The following is a 2,677-nucleotide window of genomic DNA, read 5'->3' on the forward strand; positions in this document are numbered from 1 at the left end:
TTTTTTAAAACTGTTTTTTTTTTTGGCTATAACTCTGCTTATATGCGTGACAACTTTTCGTTTTTCTACTCGTATAAAAGAGCACAACATGGTCGATTTTATTATCATGACCGTATTTATGAATCTTTGTATTAGTTTAAAATTTTTAGTCCAAAATTCTGACTTCGTGTATGGAAAATCTATGTTACAATCATTGCGGCGATTTTCGCTTATAGCGGTGTGATATGTATATAGACCATCACTCAATATATATATTATATAATATATATTTTACCTTTATTAGATTTATAAGCAATTGTCTAAGGATCTAGCTTTGGCTGGCTATAATCTCTAAAGGAGTGTAACTTTTAAGCCACGATGAACGTCAAGATTACAAGCGGCTAGTTTCCTTGATCTTTTCCTTAAGGAGGTGTTACTATAATTACGATTTATAATACGATTTGGAGAAGCAGAGTTGTACCCCAAAAATTGTTTTTTTTTTTAGATGGATTGTAATTTGTGATGACGGCGTTTTCAAAATTGTGTTTATTGAAATGTTTGATCTATTTGCTGCACCGTATCGACTGCTACAGTTTATTTTTATGTAGCGCCATAGGCTGTTTCCCATATGATCTGGACATCCTTCTTTATGACGCAATATCTTATCTTCATATAATCATATTCGCACAAGATCTGTTTTAATATATAATCAGATTTAGCTGAATATGATTATATAAAGATAAGATCATATCGCGCTATTTCGGATATTATTATATTTGACTAGATCATACATCGTGTCAAATTTTGGATGTGATCTTAAATAATTACATAAGTTCATCTTTTCTCGGATATTTATCTAATCTTTTGTATACATATCCAATATTTATAAATTAAAGGCCTTTTTAAACGATCTATAATTCGCGATAAAATCCACAAGACAGAATTTTATTTATTAAATTATATGTGTCGTGTAGTATAGAAACATTTACGTAAAATACTTACAAATAAAACTATGTATCAAAATATGCGTATATATTAAAATATGTGACGTATAAAATTGTAAATAAAATTCTGTCTTGAATTTTGTCGCGAATTATAGATCGTCTAAAGAGGCCTCAATGCTATATTACACTAGTATAAGAAAAGATAAAAAATTATTTATTAAAATAAAGAAAATCTGTGTTTTTGAAACAAGCAGCTAAAAATTTAAAAAATGTTTTTGTAAAAGAAGTAATTTAGTATAATAAAGATAAAAAGACAAATCCTTCTTTTTATTTACAAATAAAAGCATACTTTGCTTTTATTTTATATTGTACTAATTCAAATATATTTGCTGCTTGATTGAAATAACTAATTTCTTTGCAAATATTTAAATAAATAATTTGTTTAAACCAAAAAAAAATTTTTTGGATTTACATTTCTTTTCCGTGTATGTGTATAGAAATAAGATAAATTGCGAGATTATTTTATTAATTGCGTGTATCAGTCTCGTTCTATCAGGGGTTACAGCGTGGGAATTCCTCGGCGAGCATTCTATCGCAGAAGGAAGTGCATCATCCTCTTATATTTATGATCCTTTTAATTACAATTATTAGCGCGTATTATAAGATACGACCTATGACTAATATTTCCATAAAGATATTAAAAATAATTGCAGTTTGCGCTTACGGAGTAAAGCGAGTAATAAGCTAACAGACAATGGACGCTGGTAGATACATAAGACCGGTATGACAAGTAGTGATATATGTGACGCCTAAAATAAAAAATAGAAAAATATTTTTTCTAAAGCTTAATTTTCGAGCAAATAATGAATTATATCAGGTCTACCGGAAAGTTCTGTCCGTTTTTGGAATAAAACAAAATACAAATTTTTATTACCGTCAATAAACTTTATTAAATAATGTAATTGCCATTATTCGGAGAAGTATTGTCAGCAACTGGATAATTTAAATACAGCAGTCCAAGAAAAGAGGCCGGCGATGTACAATAGGAAGAACATCATACTGCATCATGATAATGCCAGGCCACATGCTGCTTTGGATACTCGTCAAAAAATTGCAGAACTAGGCTGGAAAATTCTGTCGCATCCACCATATTCCCCGGACTTAGCACCCACCGACTATCACTTGTTTTTGTCCTTACAAAATTTTTTGAGGGGCAAAAAATTCAAAAATGAAGAAGATATCAAACAAGCACTGGTTCAATTTTTCGCATCAAAAGATAAAACATTTTTCGAAAAAGGGATATACAAATTGCCCTCACGCTGGCAAGAAAGATGGATTGTAATTTGTGATGAATTATATGTGTCGTGTAGTATAGAAACATTTACGTAAAATACTTACAAATAAAACTATGTATCAAAATATGCGTATATATTAAAATATGTGACGTATAAAATTGTAAATAAAATTCTGTCTTGAATTTTGTCGCGAATTATAGATCGTCTAAAGAGGCCTCAATGCTATATTACACTAGTTCTGTTTGTAATTTGTATATATAAAATTAAGAGATATATTCTAATTATATTTATACTTAATTTATAATATATATATATATATATATATATATATATATATATACATACATATATAATAATAAAGTTAATCCTTCTCACATTATAATACATTTAACTTTAATATTACGGTATAATTATAAAATTATATTCATTTGCGCTGAGAGAAACATATATATCTTCAGA

Source organism: Formica exsecta, unplaced genomic scaffold, assembly GCF_003651465.1.
Source record: "Formica exsecta isolate Colony F162 unplaced genomic scaffold, ASM365146v1 scaffold121, whole genome shotgun sequence".
In the NCBI taxonomy this organism is placed as follows: domain Eukaryota; kingdom Metazoa; phylum Arthropoda; class Insecta; order Hymenoptera; family Formicidae; genus Formica; species Formica exsecta.